This window comes from Falco peregrinus, chromosome 2 (genome assembly GCF_023634155.1).
Source record: "Falco peregrinus isolate bFalPer1 chromosome 2, bFalPer1.pri, whole genome shotgun sequence".
NCBI lineage: Eukaryota > Metazoa > Chordata > Aves > Falconiformes > Falconidae > Falco > Falco peregrinus.
The window spans coordinates 74,543,417-74,564,731 of NC_073722.1; positions in this window are offsets into that span (position 1 = coordinate 74,543,417).

The following is a 21,315-nucleotide window of genomic DNA, read 5'->3' on the forward strand; positions in this document are numbered from 1 at the left end:
TGACCTGCTATCGATACATTCCTGACACTCATTCTTTCAGGATTTCTGCCTTTCTGATAATGGGAATCCGTTCTTTGGTTGCACACATTAAAGAAAACTACCACCTACTGCATCATATTTCATAGCTTTTCTTCATTTCTGAACATCTCCAAGGGCTATAAATTGACTTGTTAACTGTCATCATCCCTACTCAGTGGAAAATTGTTTACCTTTACAAGAATCCTTTAAATTGTCTAACACTAACAGAATTGTTTCACTACCTTGGAGGTGTGAAAACGTCTGTTGAAAGAAGTGGCAATCTCACAGGCCTGGCTACCTAATGAACAATTTCTCCCTTCTGCCTTCTAAGTGATGAGTCATCCTGAGACTACAGTTCAATTTAGAGTGAAGCAGCTTCATCTACTGAACCTTGCATAATTCTATACATTAACAAACATACTTGATACAAACATCCAAGTGGGATTACTGTGTTAGTTATTGAAACTTCATTGAAATCATAAAATAGGCTGAGTGCTGGAGTAATAAAGGATTAACAACTCACACTAAAATAGCTCAAAATATACATTTTATGGAATTCAGTTGTGCCTCGCTCCCAATGGATTTTGTTGCTTCTGTATTGCAGCTTCTTTCTATAATGAGAAGACTAGGGAGTGTACCTGATGGAACACCATACATAATGCCCTTTGTTGTATGCTGTGATGCACATTGTGTGGACACTAGTAAGGGTTATGCAGTGAATGTGGTAGAAGCATGTTGGTAAAGGCTCCAGCACTGGTTGCCCAGTTTAACAGGCTTATAAGCAATTTTAACAAGGTTGAGCACCTTCAGTTACTATGATTGGCAAAAGAAATCTCAAGTGCTTGGCAAAACAATAGTCACTGACAATCACTGCTGCATGTACGCTTGTTCTTGTATGACAAGGCAGAATTAAAATTAGTATGAAAATTCTTAGACCATCCATGGAGTATTTAATAGTGATAACTTCCCCCCCTTGTACCAGAAGAATTGTATTGGTGAATGTAGTGTTTTAGGGAAAAAGGAAGTGCAGGACAAACCTTGCCTCCTTGGGGCAACACAAAATTGTCTAGTTATCTTTTACCACAGAGTTGTTTGCATTCTTTTTGATAGACAACAGTTCTTTTGTTAGAGGAAGAGCAGAAGGTCAATGCAATTTCTTGCTAGAAGAACATGGAAATTGTATGAATAAAACCTATAAAACCTGAGCTTGCTAAAGCCAGTGCTTCACAATCAGCCTTGGTGCCATCTAAAGCGTACATGGTAGGGATGTATATCAGTTCTTTCAGTGGACTCCACAGAAAACTTCCCTGTATAAAAATGCCCTTTTTAACCTCTGCTTGGAATACATGCATACACACAAAAGTGCATCGGTTGAAAACAAGAGCACAGGTTTGGAATAAACTTAGCATAGAATTATTTAAGAAGTAGAATTTACTTAGACATTTTCATTAATTTTAATTCGTATCAACCGAGCAATCGTCCGACCTCAGATTCCAACATCCTTCGTCCTGAATTAGTTCTACTTGAATTTCTGGGGAGTAAGGAGCACATCAATGTGGATTCAGGTGAGGTGATGATATCATATACTGCCATTTCTACATTTTTCAGTGTCTCATCATCTGACTGTAAGAAAAAGCCATGGAAACAGCACTAATGATGTGCTTACAAAACATTTCCTGAAATGGCACTAGGCAGATGAAGGAAGTAGTCATCTGCTGCAGCTAGGAGCAAACTCTGTTCACTGTAATATCAGAGAAAAATAAGGCATTTCCCCTATTTAACTTTTTGTTCAAAATGAGTCAAAGATGAACAGGTTTAACACTTATAGACCTCCAGAAAGTTTTGTGTTCGTAGAGCACTTGTGGGTAATTTACAGCTATTATTGATTTAACCTATCTACAGGCATTTTTAATGCAGTGAATATGATTTGTTCTCTGACTTTCCCTCCAGAGACTCACTTTGGTAGCAAAATAAACTTTATAACAACAGACTAAATAGCATCATTTTTGCTAGCACAGCTTTTCAGCACAGTAGAAGGAGCAGTCTGCTGGACCCCTGCTGCTGCTCAGATTTCCTGTCATTGTTTGAAAAGTTAAAGCTGGGAACAATACTTAAACATCTACAGTCACAGATCCATAGCCCCAACCTTGGCATCCTAGTCCTCAAAGGATATTGTGGGTAACTGAAACCATGCCACATGTAATTAGAGATTTCCCCTAGGCTCCGGCACTTGACACATTTCTGATCTGTAAGTGAAAAGTAGCTTCTACTGTTGAAAATCAGTTTACATTTAACATTTCATTCAAAACAATACATCTTCTAGCTCTAATAACATAAAAACCTTTAAAAAGGTGTATCTCAAGTATTATCTTGCTTAGGGGCTAAACCTATGCCTGTAGAATATCTCCTGGATGTCCCTGAAACACTACTTTTACTGATGGAGCCTGTTAAATATGACTGGTCCCAAAGCACTGCGTGAAGTGTAGAGCCTTCACTGAAGTCAGGAGACAGTGAACCTCTTCCAGGGTCTGGCTCTGAGTCTTTGTCCTCACCAGAGACAAAATAAAATAAACCCTGGAGGCATGGGAGCTAATCAGAAAGCAGATTGCTCTCCAAACCCCTTTGCGGTGCCATCACACTGTTGGAGTACTTCCAGTTTCCCAGATGGCTAGCTTTATGTTCAATTTGCATGTTGGAAGTTCAGTGTTTTGGGGTGATTTTGTTTTTAGGTTTTGGGTGGCGTTTCTTTTTTACCCTGTCAAAATGGTGACCTGAAGTTCCTTCCACAACTATTTGCTCATTATAACCATCCTTCTGCAGATACTCTCTTACATTCAGGCATTTCTTGGACTCCTTTTGATACTAAATTTCTTTGAAATTAAACATATCACTTTCTATGTCCATGGAAAGAACAAAGTTGAGGTTTTAATATGTAGTTGGGTACCTTCTTCTGTGCTGATCTGAGCACATTTCATGAAATTAGTCATTTACATCTATATTGTTAAAACCTTAGGGATGTTCCTCACGTGATTTAAGCTTTCTATGTCCCTTTTAACAGCTTGCTTTCATTACAGGAGAAACAATGCTTAGTACTCCATATCTCTATTTCCAATTTCTTTTTTTAAAACAAGATTATTCAAAACTTTAGTCCTTTCAAAAAATACTACTCAGGTCTTGAAGGCTTTTAGTCAATGATGTGTACCTATAAAGAGGCTCAAATGCTAATAATGTCTATAACATAATAATTTGGTTGCCAAGAGTGTTAAGTTTGTGTTAGAGTTAAATTACACTAAACCAGACAAATTTCCTTCCTGGACATGAGGATCTATTAGACTGCATTACAGCAGTGTATTTATTCTTCTGGTATGTTTGAACTAAATAAGTAAGTTATTTTAAATTGTTATTATTTGTGTGGCTCTCCTACTCCCTCCTTGTTATTGTAACCTGGACAAATTAATAGTTTTGGAAACTACCAGCTCTCAACTACATGTTTTGCAGTTCAGGCTTCTTTGCAATACATACCAGTTGTTGCACATCTTTTAAATTGCCCATTTGTGCACAATCCTCTCCTCCTTGCCACAACCTCATTGCATGACTTCAACAATTATTTTTTACTAAAACCAGCTAAAGACAAGATATCAGAAAACGTATTTCCAACTTTGTTATTTGTTTTCCTCTGTTTTGCCTGAACTACTCTGTCACATGAGGTTAGAAACTAGTTTGGCCAAAACAAATTCAACAAATTTATACTTCTGTTCCACATCAGAGTGCACTCATGATCCCAATTTCCCTGCTTTTTCATTGTTTTTTTTTTCCATCAGTTTTCTTTGCATTGTCTTCTTGCAACTTTTGTAACCCAATATATATATCAAATGCTTGTGAAGGTGTTTTGTAAATCTAACAGTAAAAACAAGTTCCAGGAAGGTTGCTGGAAGAAAGGAGACACCAAATAGTTCTGGATACTGTCAGCAAAAAGTGTAGGTTCCTCATTTTGGTCAGAGGTTAGAAGGTCGAGCCTTCTAGCATTTGGCTATTTCTACAGTTAAGAGTGTAAATTCCTCCCAAACACAAACGTTGTACTATCACCTCCAGTCTGCTGCTTGTTTAGCAGCCTTGTTAATATGAAACAAGCTCTATGCATCTATGAATTCCTCACCAGGGTGCTAATCAGCAATTCTTAGTCTAGTCACTAACATGACAGATTTTGGATAATTTCCAAATCTTTTCCCTACTATAGTTGCACTTCAGAGAAACTGGTTGACCCTACTCTGAGACTTCCAAAACACATCCAATACATGCACTTTTCAAAAGTTTCTTGTAATCTAAACTGAATAATTGCACAAATATATGCGTCTACTGTGGAAGTAAAAGTTTTGGTAAAAGAAGGGCAAAACCTCAGCAGTAGTCTTTGTTAGACTTTCTGAGTCCATCAAGGAGTATAAAGACTGAACACCTTCCCAAATGCAAACTCTGTTCATGGTGTGTGTTGAGGGATGCCTGAAGAGGTGGGAAGGAAGAAGAAAGATGACCAACAGGCTGAACTCTCAGAGCAATATTAGATTTAAGTTATAGCACCTCTGGCAATAGCCAGAAGCTAATTTGTGGGAAATGAGATTCACCAAATAAACATCCTGACTGCTTATGTGACACACCAACCCCAGTGACAGCATTCACTGATCTAGGGACTTTGCAAGCATGGTTTAATGGTCATGAGAGACCTGCTTCCCAGTAATCAGTCTAATCCCAATTTGTATCCTTTTATAGGTTTTGGCAAGCCTGCTTGAATAAAACCACAAAACGGGCTTATGGTGCTTCATTCCTGGAATATGTTTCCAGTATAACCTGATACAGTCTGTGCATTCTGAGTCACGAGAAGAAAAAAAAAATTGATAACTTTTAGAATTGATATTATTACACATTGTAGAACCATATGAGGTATGGATCATTTTTTCAATATTATGGATTCCTTGTGTAAAGAATTTGAAATATGTTATAGTGGTTTACGGTCTTCAATAAAGATTATTTTCTTCTCCAAAATGCTCTTATCTTGAGTTACTTTAGTACTTTCTTAGTCATTATAGAAAAGAAAAACTAAAATTGACAGTCAGGTGAGTTGTTAGACCTTGTCATATATTTTTTTTTCCTTAAACTCAACACTTTGCAGATAAGATCGTCATTTCAGTGCACTCCCTCAGAGAAGCATTAGGGGCCAGAAGAATTTACAGGTGAAATCCAGGATTGACAGGTTGCCCTGCAGAGCAAGACAGGTGGCAGTTTTTTTAAGAACTCGTATTAAACTCCAGGAACTAAGCAAGGGATTAAAGTTCAAAGCAATTACTCACTGAATTCAGCTAAAATTTGGCTTAAATTGTCGAAGTGGCAAATTGGCTGAGTCCAGTTTAAGTCCTTGCTCCTCTGTTGAAAGTCAAAGCAGCACAAAAATTTGTCCCAAAGGAAGTATGACTTTATTAACCATAAATAACAGCCCATTTCCTTAGAATATAGGAGAAGTGTGAGTACATGCCCGCTGGGAACAATAGCTATCATGGGGAAAACTCATGTCATGCTCCCAGTAGAATAAGACAACTGGTCATGTATAAACAAGCAGGTGTTCAGCATTCAGATGTGTTTCTGCAAATCAGTCCTACCTTTTGCATGTATTGAGCCTGCTGGGCAATCTGTAAGGAAGTTCTGCTGACTTAGCAATAGAGGTGTTTCTTTACTTCATCTGGGAACAAATAGCTAGAAATGACTAAGATCTAAAATACAAGCTGAATTTATCCTCCTAGAACTGCTTTAGAGCAATCAGTCATAAGGAAAAGCTAATTGCTAGAACAATCTGGGAAAATAATGAACTAACAAGTAAATTTTTCTCTCAGGATTTAAACTGCTTTTCTTGTTCACTTTTCTCCTTGCTTTGCAAAATTAGCATCTGTACAAAAAGTAAAGAAAGAATGCACTTGCCTTTCTGAAGTATTCAGCAGCTAGGTAAAAAAGCAATAGACCTTATCTAATGAACTGGGACATGTATCAGAGTCAGGCAGTTGTAGTCTGTAGAGCCAAGCAAAGAAAATAGCCCAAAACCTTAACGCAGCCGGTACCACAACCAAACCGGCAGAAGATCATTGCTATCAGAGCTGTTTGGCCATGGTATGCGTATTAATGGGTAAAGGCCACATCACTTACAACTAAGACCATTGTTGACACCCTGTATAAAATTTTAAAAAGCTGTAAGTTCACACAACTTTTTTTATTTCCAAGGAAAGTTAGCAATTAGCTAACTGAATAGGCATGTGTCTTACAAGTATTTTCACAGTTTAAAGTGCTGCCAAAACAAAAACAACCCAAGCCCTCTATCATGGAAATGTATCTTTTCCTTGGTTGTCTTACTGACAGAAATAGATCTCTGATCTTTGATAGCTTTTCTGAAAACATACTAGTTTTTTCTTTCTTCATTTCTAACAGCAAAGAAAAACAAGACAAAACTGGGTCAGAAATGAAATAAATATATTTAATAACAGGTGCAGATTTTCTTAAACACAAGAAAAAGCTCTGCAGCCTTAGACATTTTAGGATGCTTTGGTCTGAATTATTTTGCGGTTATTTGAGTGCAAATGTGTGCATGAAAAAAACCCTAATATTAACATGCAAACATACTGAAAAAAGCCATAAGTACTCCTGGAATGAGAAATGTATAAATTTTTGCACAGTTATTAAAAAGCCCTTTCGTAGTTCAGCTTTCACCATTTCATAGAATTTCACTTGACAGTGAACAAAATATCCAGATCTTACTGCCAGTGTCCCAGAATGAGCAGACAGAGCAGCTAGACAGAACCACTGCAAACCTGATTTTTGTAACATCAAGGTACACAAGCAGCAGAAACTATTCAGCAGGACTTTTGCCTTAAAACTTGCTAGCAGGAGAAAGAGAGAGAGAAATAAAACTTCATGGAGCAAATTCCAATCCTCCCCTGTCCCCAAGAGCCTCTCAGATTTTTCCATTGCAATAGATAAAACATTTGGGGTTTATTATAAACCTAACACTGTGACTGAGGTACATTAGCATTCAAAATACCACCAAGGAAAAGATTGCTTCATACTTGTGTTAAATGTTTTGATAACAATAGTTTAATCATTGAGAGTTGTAAATACATGTCTGTACCTTTATCTGTCTTGTATATTTGTCTACTGAAAGGTAGAATGCAATGGTAAGATCTTTATCCCTGGATTCCCTTTTGCTTCACTTTGTTGTGCGGCTTGAAGAATGGGGGGGGGGGGGGCGGGGGAGGGTGGAATGCAGACAACTAATATGCCTGTGTATAAAGATTAATACCTTATTGGAATGCTACCTCCAAACCCCTTAAAGATTTTGGTGTAGGGGGGTGGTTTTCCAGCCACTCTTAATTTGTACTGAACTTTTAATGAATTTTTATTCAGTTAAAGATTTTTTTCTGGGCTGAAAAGCAGAAAAAAAAATCTTGAAGTCCGATTGGGTTTTTTTTATTTAAGACAAAGTACAGGAATTGTTATTCATCTGAGTCCCCATATACAGAAAGGTGATCACTTAGATCTCACTTCAGTACTGCACGGTTATGTACCTGCAAGGCAAAGTACTACAAGTGGCTTTCATAGTTTTGCTCCTTCAAAACAGACACAAGTTCCCATTAACCTGAGTAGAACTAGATTTGACTTATTACTCATGACAGAAATACTTTTACAAGTATCAAGTCAAAAGGCTCACCTACGACCTCAAATACTTTAAATCCACAAGGAACTGAAGTAAATATTGGTGACACTGATACTGGCATATCCAAATTTCAGACCTTATACAGACTGTGACGATTACAAAAACTTGCTACGACCTGGTTCAAGATCAAACAATAGTTCAAGTTAGGAAAAACATGTCTCCAAATATTTGAGAATTAACTTGTATTGAGCTTGTATCATTGCTTACACAGCTTTCAGTGTCCAAACTACGATACACTTAATGATGCATTTAAAACTGGAAGATTCACCTTCCCGCATGACATAGCTTTGTTACCTGACTGATGCAGAAGGACAGGCCATTACAACGCCGTTAGCCACGTGCTTGGAGGGGGATAACCCTTCCAGATGGCCCTCGCATGAGGCATACACCAAGAATGGTTAGTCACCTAGAACACACACCATCCTAGCTCCTAACAGTCAGCTTGGAAGAGGTAACATGTCCTACACTGAATAGGTCACAGTTTTTTTGATAGTCATAGACTGGAGAAAATGATATGCACTAATCCTTGCCCTGCAGCGCAGGCTGACATGCTGTTACTATAATCGCATGTACAGACTGGTGCAGAACAGAACGAGTATTTTTATGGGGTTTATCAGTACCTAGAAAGGTGAAAGGAAAACTACAATATGCTCCTGACACAAGGGGAAAGCATTTGTTAGCACTACTGATGGGCTAATGAGGGGTCAACCTTCAAATATACCTTATCTTCTCAGCGTCTTAAAGTATCCATCTTATTTCTAGAAGCCCTGCCTATTATTTTGATGCCTAGTGCTTTGTCCTTGTGCCCATCCTCTCCTTTTCTCAATTTTCTTCTCTCAAGCTAGAAATTTGGCAGATGTCCTTGCAAATTAAGAAGGAAGTGTATATTTCTCCTTTCTGTTCAGGCTTTCTGCCGGGTGGGAAGCAGTAACCTTCAAAAGGTGACTGGCAGCCAGATTATTGGCAAGCAACACTCTTGTAATACCAAACAGCAAAGAATAAGGGACAAGGACAAGTACTACTCTGTTTTTTCCCTCCCAATATAGCAACCTGCTTTTATTTTTACACAATCACCATTATTTCCATTAGGGACATCCTTTGAAAAGTTCTTCGCCACCAAAGATTAAAACTGACAAAGCAGGATCAAGAATTGCACCAGACTGTAATATTCGGAAATTACAAGCCCAGCTCTACCATTAGGTGCTGATGATATTTTACAGTAACACTGATATGGCTAAATTTTGCTATATTGTTGGGATAAACTAGTAATTTTAAAATGTATCTTCATTTCTGTAACCACATTCATCAATATAATTTCTTGACCCCCCATTGCAGTTTCTGTCACTGAACATAGTTTCAAGGCCTCCCTGAGAAAAGGATTTCTATCTAGGCACATGATTCTACTGCCTATAGAACATCCGACTGGACTGATATGAAGTTTCTTCTTTCTCTAAAAACAGAGTAAATTATTTTTATCTAAACACAGTGACTGTTGTGACAGAAATAGTGACCAGTGATGCAGACATTGTGCTAAATTGTGGGTGCAGATGACTGCAAGCATGAAACTGCCTCTGCAGGGACTGTGCATTTTTGTTTGTTTGTTTTTGCACCCACAGAAAAACACCTGTTTTCAGGCTCTGCACCCCTCCACCCATATTACTCAATAGTCAAGGTGATTCAGTTTGGAAATAAAAAAATACCAAAACTACCTCCCATGGTTTTCTACTCTGAAAGTAGAATTTCACAATACATTCTTTACTTCATTCCAAAAAGCATGTTAAATTAACTATTACTCATGTTTACTATCAAAGCTCTGTATTTTCATTCATGTTACTTTTCATGATTTCCACTGTTGAAAAATAATAATAATAATAATAATGAAAATAAAAATCAGTTTCAGTAAATATCTCTCTCCAGCCACCTCAGGCTCTTAAAAAACCTTATTTGTTCACACACACAAGACAGTAAAGAAGATGGCAAAGATTTATCTTAAAAATAAATCTGTAAGAATTTAGACAGATCCTTTGGATTGCCACGAATAAAATAGGAGAATTTCCAGATTATAACTTCTGCCCAGACACTTGGTGTAGTAGTCACCTTCACCACTCTAAATTACGTGCAGCTGTTAGGAAGTTGAGAGAAGGCGCTTTTAGAAGCATAGCCCTTGGATTTATGCAATAGAGTTTCAAATACTCGTTTATGCTTAAGCCACTGGGCAACCTGCAGAAAAACTGTTCAGGTTGGGTTATGAATTATGGTTTTCAAAATGCAATTAGTGTCCAATAGGCTTCACGAGAATATATGAGTCCTTCTTGACATTAATTGTATAAAACTACTCATGTAAGTTGGGCACACATTTAAACATTCTACTCAAAGTAAAATGGCAATTAACCTTATTGCTTTGTTGTTTTGAGAATACAAGCAGGGGGAAAAGTTAACCTTGAAAAGTTTATTTGGTAGAACTATATTGAAGGCACAACTGAAAGTTGCTTTCCAGGTTGTAGCAATGCTCTCAAGTTGGCTCAAGGAAAATAACTGAAGTTTGTGTTAAACTGTTTGAGCTGCCTGCTAGAATTCTTTTTTATGAGCTTAATGAAGTGCACATTTAAATTTTGACAATAGCTGCTATGGTAATATGTAAGCCAGTAATAATTTACTAATCTAATTTAGTCAAAGTGGTAATTTTACATACATAATACACAGCAGCTACTCCCAAGGGAGTTGCTCTTTCCCTATAGGAATATTTAGTTTTCTGTTTCTGCAAAGATATACTGCAGCCAGCCTTTGTCATGCTGAAATCAAGAAAACTTGTCACTTCATTTCTGCTTAAATAAGCACATGACTTTCCACAGTGTTTTGGTGAATGGCGAGAAGCACAGCCAAAGAGGTAATCGCAACCCACCTAGTCTTCTATTCCAATCATTAACAGCTAACAAGAACAGAAAAAGGCAAAATTTTCCTAAGACAACCAAGGAGGCAGATCATTGCTTGGGATTTCCCTTTCCTTGTTTTAAAATCAAAACTTCTTCCAGTAACCACATTTATAAAGCCACTTGTGCTGGGACAGCAAGGTAACTGATTTTGGGTCCTTCTTTATCCCTCCTCACTCTGAGCATTGGCACCATGAGGGTCAAATGTTGCTTAAGTGAACTTAACTAACTTCAAAACACTACAGGATGTGGAGATGAAGAGGTTTAAATGCTTTAATGCACTAGGAAAAGCAAAAAAAGTTATTTGACATTTTCATGTGGACATAAGATTTTAAGAGAATTAGGATCTTATTTTTTCCACCATGCTTATTTCTTAAAGGACAAACTGCTTAAGTTCACCTTGAACTTGTAAAGGTTGGTTTTAGAGCCATGTTTATTTTGATATTATTATTATTTTCTTCTTCATTCTCATTTTTTGAGCCTAATCAAAGCCACCAAAACACAGGCATTCCTATTCTGAGATTGCAGGACATCCCTGAGAAGGAAATTTGAATAAGAGGAAGGCACATTTTTCTTCTTGCAAGCCTTCAGCAGCAGTGGTGAAGTTCCCCTGGACTATGATGAATAGTATATCCCAGTTCTTCACACGTGAGCAGGGCAAGAAAATTAAAAAAAATAAAATAAAATAAAAAAAAACCCACCAAACACATCACCACAAAAAAACTTTGCTTCTGTTACATTAAAAAAAATTAAATCTCCCCCTTGATGGTTAGAAGGTGGAGGCATGGTTCCCTTTGACAAACAACACCAGCTTATGAATTTTGATCCACCTGTCCTTAAAATAAACTTTACAGTTCCACCCCAGTCCCATGTTGTAACATGCTTTGCTTGGCTTATCCAGCATGTTTTCTGGTCGACCCTAAAGTCTAGACAAATCTGGGAAAGAGGTCGATTAGGGAGAGATGAGCAAAGCACCCCAGCAGGTTTTTACAACATTTTTGCACTAGAGTTTGTATTATTAGACAAAAATAAGCATAAATAGATCGTGAATTTGACCAAAACGTTCTATGAGTATTTCTTTCATTTAGCACATCAATAACTTCTGTTTACATACTGAAATCTAGCTTCTTTATTTCTTCCTTAGTTTAGCAGAGGTTAAGCATATTTTTTAAGCAAAAATTTCATTCTCTAGGATAAATTATCAGTAATTTAACTAGGTTACGATGTATCAAAAAGCTCATCATAATGTACTGTAAACTAAGTACTGTTGCAGGATGCTAGACAGGTGGTGGGTTTGGGTGTTAGAATTTGACTTAAGAAAAAAAAAAAAAACCAATCAATGGGAGAAGTTAATTCAATAAGCTTCTGTTTCACTTAATACCAATAGCACCTCCACTGTGTTAATTTGTCCTCCGCATACCACAATAAAAAGTGTCAAATTCTTAAATTTCCCATCACACTGAAGAAAGGTCTTGAGTCTGCCCAGAATAGCCAGCATCTTTCCTAAAAGGGCAGATGCAGTGTACTAGAAAAGCAACGGCCACAGACAAGACTCTAGAATCCACTTGGATGGCACTAATTTATCAAGGAAACTACACTTTTTGTTAGAAGACAAATGTAGGGCCGAAGAGCCCCAGGTATCTTCAGACCTTACACAAGTGATTGCCAGGTACTTGTTCTGAAAGATGATACTATTTTCTGCTATTAGTACTGCAGAGCAACACAATTACGTAGCTAGACTAAATTCCAGCACAGATGCAGCTGCCAGTCCTTCAGTGTGCTTTTACAGGGCGGTAACAGAGCCACTGAAGGAGTGGCTGTAATGGGAACCCTCAGGGCATCTTATCTAGGGATTGCTGGAGTCCTCTGCTTCTCTGATACATAAGAAACTGCTTAGAAAGTTCCAGTGCACCCCACACCATCCAATACTGCTGATAATGGGGCTGTTGATTCATAGAGTGCGACAAGAAATGGTGATGATCAAGCAGTTCTGTGACAGCAGCTTTATGCTGTGAGGCAATGTTTCAGACAAGAAATCAAAATAATACTTTTGCAGGCATTTGTCTATACACATTACACCCCTTCCCCAGAAGATTAAGCATTAACAGACTCACCCAGGTTGTCTTGCAAATTGATTAATTTGACTCGAAGTTATCAAAGTACAAGAGATGTATTGGAAAGACATAGAGTTTAAGGTGGGGGTTACTTATTTTGTTATTTAAAAATCAGAGCTTTTTTCCCAAAGGCATCACAGACATCACTTTCTGGTTTTGTTACATATGTACAATTGTATGTATAATTTTCTTAATCTACGTAGGAGAGAAACAAATGGCTTCTCTCCCTGCCCTGCCTTTCTCAGACTGCCAGACAGTTTCAAGTATTACAGATCTTGAGCAATCATCAGTACCATTTTTAGGGTGACAGATGGAAATTGTCATTATTTCTATAAATATTTAAAGTAGCTTAGGCAATTTCTATGAATATTTTGCTGCTTTATAAATACCTCAAGTAATTCACTTTCTCGGTTGGCTGTAACGGCCACAAAGTAAAATACAAGCGTCCTTCATTATTAAACGTGCCTTCCAAATAGGAAGCAACTGTAGCTCTTGTTTTCCTATCTGCTATTTTTTAATTATGCATATATAAAGCCCACGCAGTGATATATTTACCACCAGAAGGTTTTTACACTGGGAAACATAGCACAATTTCAGTGACACAGCATTGAGTTTAGTCTTTTATGGGCTAAAAGCTTGGCATCTGTGAAGTTATGCTACATGTAGAAATTGGGTTTGGGGAACTGCACAAAGTCTTCAGTGATCTTTTGTTATGTCCAAAGACAGAAGGCTAAAACCATCTGGATAAATTAAATACCCATATGGCACGTCTGAATAATATGACATGACCTGGTGGCCCCATGCCTGAGCTGCTGTGGAACAAGCTGCAGCTAATTTCAGAAGGCAGAATTTGAAATTACCTGACAGCATAGTACCAAGGTCAGAGGATGCATCCGATTCGGGTCAGGGCATATGTGTTCCTGTGGGTTTACTACCTATTTATTCAATAATGCTTCTAGAGCAATCGATTAAGCTGTAGACTAAAAATGATATCTACTAATAATAATTTTAAAAGACTCTTAAAGAAAGAGGGGAAAGCAGTTTTTAAGCCTGGGATGGTTACGCATCCAGTTTACAGCACAGTCCTCCAGTTTGTATGCAGGCAACCTCTTGAAAGGCTTTAGAACCACATCCATGCACAGCTGAAATACGAGCTAAGTAAATCATAGGTTTTTCCTGAAGTAGCCTGCTCTGAAACACTGCATTCTCTATTTCTAAAAAAAACAAAAAAGAACATTCCTCATTGAGACAGTTTAACATTTAGGGCTGGACAGTTATTTCCCCATAAACAGTTTAGCTCTAAAGTATAGATACAGACAGCATGATTCAGTTTGTATCTGTTGCCATAAGCGTGCAGCAATTTGAATGTTCTTTCTGGTACTTGGTACAGAACACGTGGTACCCGAGATCTTCAACAAAACCCCCAAAACTACGGAACTATTTTTGAACTGGGAAAGGGTACATTATAGAATAGTTCACTCAGGCCCACAAAGCCAGAGCCTTTGGCTTCTTATGGAAGTACTGAAGGATACCTGTTGTCTCTGTGCCTGATTTTCCAGGCCTACCCTTGTAGGGATGAAGGTATTTAAGCTTGGAGAACTGGGAAATGCAAGACAGAGGGGACATCCCGGCAAGAAGCAGGGAAGGGAGAAGACATGCGTTGCAGAAAGGCAGCTCTTGGGTCCCGTGCCTGTCAGTCTCCACTGCCCAAGTTCTTCATGGATTTCACAGGCTGGCTGCTGCAGAAAGCAATCCAGCTGCAGCCAGGTCGGGCCCCAGCAGGTTCACCTCAAGCAGCAGAAGTGAGATACATGACCAGGGTCTTCAGCAGAGTAATTTCTAGAGAACAGGCTAGCAAAACAGTCCCTCAAAGGGTTTTGTATGAGGACTACAAGTTACTTTTAAGTTTAGGATAACGGCAGAATGCAAGGAAGACAGACATAGAAATATTGGAAGCAGTTAACACAGTAGGAGACATTTCTTTAGTAAGTACTGAGATGTGTAACTGCTCCTTGAGTGAAAGGCATTCACTGGTTATTTGGACCTATCCCTCCCCAAGCCAGCACAGGAAAACCATTTCAGCACCAGCCATCCAGAAGCTGCCAGCTGCTGAGGGTGGGGAGGGGAAACTAAAGTTCTTCAGGGTATTTGGTTGCCTATTTTTGACTGGATTATCTGAACCATGACGGCAGCTGGCTGCTACTGTGGCACGTGTATTTTTCTGTAGATTATAACCCTGATGTTTAGAATAGTTTATTTCATTAACAAGCCAACACGAACAAGTTGGCTGTTGCCAGCAAACACCAGCATGTAACAAACCAGACCATTGTGTGCCATTGCTACCAGCGTATCTTAGAAAAAATGAGTGCTTGCTGCACCTTCCCGAGAACTGTTGCAGACAACAGCCGCCTTTCAGCATTTACCTTACTGACTCTACCAATGTATATGATCACACTAAAAGTGAGAACGCAGAATTCTGGAAAGAAAAGGCTAGCTATTGTTTAGGTGCTTTTCTTTCACATATCAGTGTCCAGAAGTCACTGTCCTTCTAACTACTTTTGATCCACACCACAAACATCTGCATTTTCTGAAGACTTTAACGTCTCTCATACACACACCAACTACAGAGGAAGCATCAAAGGTCACTGAAAGGAGAGATGCTTCCCAGTTATTTAACTATCAGATGGCTAGGCCTTCAATAAATTTTTTCATTATAATTTCTTAGCGAGACCCTGTGATGGTAGCAGACTTTGGCTAAAACTTTTCAACAAGTCAAGGAAGGGGCAGCTTCACAAAGAAGGAGGCCAAAGCAACGATCTGTGGGCACATCTGTTGGTGTAACAACCCTGTCCTCCTTCCAGAGTTTCTTCTGTTCCTCCAATCAGAACAGAAATAACAGTCACTAAAAAATACTCCCAGCATTTCCAAAGGGAAAAAAAAAAATATCTCAGCAGGTTGCTGGGTCTGGGATATTCCTTTACTGAACGTGAAGTCAAGGTGACAGTGTAATGATTGTACATACAGTCATAATGTGCTTGGCCCTCTCCCCCCACAGTCTATATGGGCCAAACCATACATTACTCTTCTTTGAAGGCAATCAGAGCCCTGTGTTTCTAGATTTTCCCAAGGAATTTGAACAAAACAGGTGCAGAGACAGTACCAGCGAGCCTGGCTCCCCCAAGCATCTAATCAACAGCCCAATAAGTTTTCTGTAACAACTGACATTAGAAAATGTATTATTCAGAGGGAATTACAATCAAACAAGGCAGATGGTCAAAGTGGAGAGTGGGATGGGGAAGAGAGCTGGGGTTCAATGAAACAATTTCACAAAGCTGGCACGGAAATAAAATACCAAAGTCTTGAGGGATCAAGATGAATGTTATGTAACTGCTAAGAAATAACGGTAGGATACTCACAACTTAAGGAAACTAAATCCATATATAAAAGACCTCTATCATTACTACAAAGGGGAGGGGCAAGGAGTTTCTGAGCAGACAGTTCATCCTTAGAAAAAAAAAAAAGCGTCAAGAGTCATGGTCACTGAGCCACCACTGCCTGTGAGACCTACAAGGGGAAGTTCTTTTGCAAGGCATAACCTGGGAGGGTTTTTCAGGTTGTTTCAAACAGATACACCAGAACCAGTTAGGAATTTTATCCTTGGAGTCTGCCTTTCAACTCAGGATCCTTGTAGCAAAGTCAGAGCTGTCAAAGTCCCAGTGGAATTTATGTGGAAGTGTAAAACACTTCACAAAAAGGAACCCAGTTACTTTGCAGGATTTGTTGCCTTTATCATTCCATCAGTTTTTCCACTAGTCACAAGTGTAAAGGTCTTTCACAGCAAAAAAAGTTTTTTATCTTGCTTTCATTATTTCTCTAACAAAGTATAAGGTTTTTAGGAAATGGAGATGGTCAGTATCTAGAACTGCTGTCTCCCAGTCCATGCAAATTGCATTGCCACAGCAGTACAATTCAGTGTTACAGTTCCAAGACTCAAGCTCTTTAAGTTAGGTTGCTCCCACTATATATTGCTGTTTTCTAATGCCTTTATGCATCAGACAAAAAGCAACAGTGTACACACACGTCCTGGTTCTGGCTCAGAGAGAGTTAATTTTCTCCTCAGTAGCTGGTGCAGTGCTGTGTTTTGGGTTTGGTGTGAGAGCACCGCTGACAGCACACAGGTGGGTTTGGTTGCTGCTGGGTGAGCGTCGGACCCAGTCAAGGGTTTTTCAGTTTCTTGGGTCCTGCCAGTAAGAGGGCTGGGGGGGGCACGGGGAGCTGGGAGGGGACACAGCCAGGACCCAAACTAGCCAAAGGGATATTCCATACCATACAATGTCATGGTCAGAATATAAACCTGGGAGAAGAAGAAGAAAGGGGGAGGACATTCAGAGTTATGGTGTTTGTCTTCCCAAGTAACTGTTACACATGATGAAGCCCTGCTGGCTGGTCTTAAACCACAACAACGTCGTTGAATAATACTGCATTTTGTGGATGTACTTATATTTTTAGAGTTATCAGAACATAAAGCATTATAAATAACAATATGTACCAAACAACAAGGAATTACTTTGTGGTCTGTGAATATTTCACTCTGAGTAACCAGTAGGTTTTAAGGTATTTATGTGATAAGGAATAGATGCCTGCCCTACTGTTTCACAAAAGATGAGAATAATTTACAGGGAAGTAAGGAAAAACATATAACATGTAACCATGACAAAAATTTTCCAGGAACTTTACAGACTATCACCATGAAAAGACTAAGCTGCCCATCATTTTGTACGCAGGCAAGCTTCATAGAAGTGTTGCCACATAAAGAAACTTAGCTCCCAAACACTGTATAATCTTTGAAAATTTCAAAGAAACTTCCTCTTTCTTGCACTTGCATCTAATTTGATGTTCCTTCAACTTCATTGACTAGAAGGCTGATAATACAGTAACTTAAACTCACAGAAAAATATCAGTCTTCTGTACAGGTATGGACTAACACTGTTGTAGATTAAAAATTATTCTTCTACTGAGATAATAATAAATGTATTTGAGTTTTATTTTTTCCTTGTAGGATACATATATATATATATGCTTGCAAGTAAAATAACCTATTAAGTTTCATACTCCTACAAGGCACCCAAATACTAGAAAGAATTATGTACACCACTGAAATGGAGCAGCTATTGAACAGTGTATTGTAACACTAAGAAACAGCTTAGAGTAGGACATATATTTTTAACAGTATTACTGACAGAGTAGTAGACATCCAAGCAGTGTGAAATGAGCTACAGCCATGTCTACATGCAGAATTAGAGACTTTCAAAATTGGGACTGAAAATGGTATACTGCTTGTCATGAAAAAAAAAAAAAAGCAAACCCATAAGCCAAATAAACCCGCTGGACTAAGAATGCAGCCCATAGGAATTATTTACATGCAGGAATAAGTTGAAGTAGAACTTCGCTGGCCACTAGACTATCATTTATGACAGGACTAAAATTCACTTTAGTCTTCATTCTTCTTTTATTAATAGAGCACTGTTAGTGATGACAAATATTTTATAGCCTTACAAATATGATTATTTCTTCTATATTTGAATCAAAGTAATATTAATGCTTTTGGGCTTTGAAGGTCAAGGCACTCATTTAGATATGGTACAAGGAAAATGAAGCAAAGTGGAAGAGTGTTTTATAACACCCTGACTTGAAAAGCTGTGATGGACAATACACAAACATGCACATAATATAAGCAAAAGAATACAGCAGAATGAGAAGTTGAAGAGAAGAAAAAAATCAAATTAGGCCTAATTTTAGTTATGGAAATTACTATTTTCACACCAAGAACAAGTGGGAAGTGGAGTAGGGAACTGAGAATTGTGGATGCAAAATTACTTTGATAGTCAGGAAATTGTGTGATAAGGAATTTGCAAAATACAAGGCAGAAAGAAAATATTTTTTTCCTGCAACACAGTAGAATTTTTGTATGTACCCTTTTGACTGTGTAAAAAGTTCTGAAGAGGTGTTTGTACTTAATTATTATCACAGTATCAAATAGTTTCAGTCTACAGTTCTCATCAAGTGATTAAAGAGCCTAGGGAAAAAATAACCACAGAAGCACAAAATGGTCGGGGTTTGGAAGGGCCCTCTGGAGATCACCTAGGCCAACCCCCTGCTAAAGCAGGTTCACCCAGAGCAGGTTGCACAGAATTGCATCCAGGTGGGTTTTGAATGTCTCCAGAGAAGGAGACTCCACAGCCTCTCTGGGCAGCCTGTGCCAGGGCTCTGTCACCCCCAAGATAAAGAAATTTTTCCTCATGCTCAGAAGGAATATGCAACACAAACAGCATTGCAGTTTGTGCCTGTTACCCCTTGCCCCAGTGCTGGGCACCACTGAAAAGAGCTTGGCCCCATCCTCTTGGCACTCACCCTTAAGACATTTGTAGACATTGAGGAGATCCTCTCAGTCTTCTCTTCTCCAGGCTACACAGGCCCAGCTCCCTCAGCCCTTCCTCAGAAGGGGGATGCTCCAAGTCCCCCCACCGCCCTCGCAGCCTCCGCTGGGCCCTCTCCAGCAGTTCCCTGTCTCTCTTGACCTGGGGAGCCCAGAACTGTACCCAGCACTCCAGGTGCGGCCTCACCAGAGCAGAGTAGAGAGGGAAGACAGCCCTCCTTGACCTGCTAACCATGCTTCTCCTGATGCACCCCAGGGTGATCCCATTGGCTCACTTGGCCACCAGGGCACCTGACTCATATAAGTCTTCTGATTGTGACAGATTGCTAACAGCATTAAGTCATGAAAGTATTTGAGTTTATTGAAGTGCAACATGTAAATCACCAACAAAAGTATGAAAACAAGTCAAAGAAGTGCAAGCTATTTCAAAGAAAACAACGCAGGCTTATCATAGAATAACATAGGATTTTTATTAACCAATTCTCTTTTGGCAGAAATGAAAGAAAAACTGTAAGAGCCCTTTATGTTCACTTCAAATATGGAAATATCTGAATGTGCACCTCTACAGTAAGGTTTAAAATAAAAATTCTGTATACATATTCAAAAAAATATTTAATTTTTTCCATCAAACATAGAAGTAAAAATAATGCCAACTAGAAATAGGAAGAAATGTGTATTAAATAATACTAACAGAATCCCATAGCACTGTTTTATGAACTGCCTCCTCAAAGTAACCCATAGAAATCATATCCCTGGTAATCTGATTAAAAAACCAACAGAATGCTGCTTGATATTCTTCAGAGACAACAGTGTTTGTATCCAAAGGCTATGCATTTTTTTTTCAGTCAGTGCACAAAGATTGAATTTGAAACAATCAGGTTCTTATTGCACACAAGTTACAAAACCTCAAAAGAATTTAAAAAAAAAAAAGAATAAAAAAGGAAAAAATCAGAAGACATAGGGTACTGTAATACTAAAATCAAATGTCAGGGTTGTGCCTTGAACATTTTAAAATACTAAGTAATACTTGCCTGTTAAACAGGAATTTAACTCATTTATGGCTTTGTAGAGTAAAACCACTAAAATCACCCATGAACTTATCCAGTCAGAACTTAAGATATTTTTTACAGCTTTCTTTTCAGGACATAACTGGAGTTAGGCACCTTGGAGCAAATATCTTCACTATTGTAAATTATGCTCCAAGCTGGTTTTTAAGTTGCCTTTTTCAGTGCCTTATCACTTAGATAAAATATTCTTGTGTTTTGGGTTTTTTTGTTGTTGTTGTTGTTTTTAAATTTAAGTTACCATCTCAATATCAAAGTTAAATCCTGCACTAGAGTATGTTCAGTGAAAAAGCTTTCCATTGCCTCATGTAGAACTGTACTCTTCTCAATACTCTTCAATGGTGCATTATTTATACTTAAGCTTCAAGTTAATATTTTCCTCTTTTTTTCATCTTTGTTATACTTTTAAAGCCTCTAATTCAAGTAATCTGTATGGTATTGCCAATTACATTTAAAAAATTGTTTTCACCAGTATATAACAACTGGCCTTGCAGTGTAGTGCTATTGAAATTAAATGGATATTTAGCAGCATACAATACAAAAATCAATGTTTCATTAGTATTTCAATGTTTATAGTGGTCAGTAGTTTTAAAAAAATTACCATCCTGAACAGCAAGATACTCATAAACAAGTACACAATGAGAAAATGATCAGATATAATGTCTAATTTTAATATAAAAAGCAGAACACTTCCATTAAAAAAAAAATGCCTAAAGCTCTCTAATGGCCTTTGTCAATATTAAGCACCATGTACAATTTTCAAAAATAGGCAAAGTTGGCCTAATTTTAATCCTCCTCAAATCATTTTGAATTTTACATAGGCCAAACTGGAGAGGTATTTGTGTAAAAGTTTTCTCACAAGAAACATGGTCCCTCATTGGAAAGGAAAACCACTTAACAACCCCACTTAATTGCAGCTGTTGATGTAGGGTGTGAGCCATGACTGTCTCCAGTTTTCCTTACTGTTTAGAGGATGCCAATACCTAGTGTAAAGGCATTAGAATGC